Here is a 739-nt window from a genome sequence, read left to right on the forward strand (position 1 = left end):
TATCCAATATCTCACGACAGAAAAAAATAAAATAAAATAAAATAAAGCACGCAAATACTTCATTCAATCAAAAGTCGACTCAGAACACACTATCCGTAACCCTACAGCCAATAATCCACCCTAACATTCTAACAACCGAACAAAAACCCTAATTAAAGTGCAAGAAATGGGTGAAGTGAAAAGGAAAACATGCATGGAATCGACCACATTCGAGAAAATTGGGGAAAATAAATTGTGAAACGGAACCCTACCTCCATAAACAATCGAATCGAAACCGAGACCGAAGAAGCTTACGAGCGTAGACAGAAGATTGTGAAATTGGAGATGGAATTGGGCAAAAGAGAGAAAAGAAAGAAATAGAGCCTAAAAATTGCTGAAAACTGAACGAGGATAGGTCAACTCAGAACACGAAAACTTTTGATTGTTTGAAATTTTGGATTTGGTTTTCCAACTACGCATTCCGTTTTGCCTCTTAGTCACGCACTCCCCCCATTTTATTCCAGTTGTGTCTACACCATCGGATGTAATTACAAAGATGAGATTTGATGGTAAATAAATAAATATCTTTACATATAGGAAAATCCCAAAATTCAATTTTTTTTTTCCTATCTAGGAGAAAAAGTGGAGTGAGATTTACATATATGATAAAAAAAATTAAATTACGCATTTTGGGAAGTTATGGGTAAGACAATTTAAACTCGTGTCTCTGGAGAGCACTACATAAAATTTTAAGGTCTGA

The 739-nt window shown here is 34.9% G+C and overlaps 1 protein-coding gene across 1 annotated transcript in view; it reads right to left on the reverse strand.

The window, feature by feature from the left end:
* The window catches only part of LOC106779861, a 6926-nt gene extending 6398 nt beyond the window's left edge, over positions 1-528 (reverse strand). The window contains exon 1 of the mRNA XM_014668071.2: positions 252-528. The gene's annotated coding sequence lies outside the window, so the exon portion shown is untranslated. The remainder of the gene's footprint in view (positions 1-251) is intronic.
* Positions 529-739: the final 211 nt, after the last annotated feature.

Source organism: Vigna radiata, unplaced genomic scaffold (assembly GCF_000741045.1).
Source record: "Vigna radiata var. radiata cultivar VC1973A unplaced genomic scaffold, Vradiata_ver6 scaffold_169, whole genome shotgun sequence".
In the NCBI taxonomy this organism is placed as follows: domain Eukaryota; kingdom Viridiplantae; phylum Streptophyta; class Magnoliopsida; order Fabales; family Fabaceae; genus Vigna; species Vigna radiata.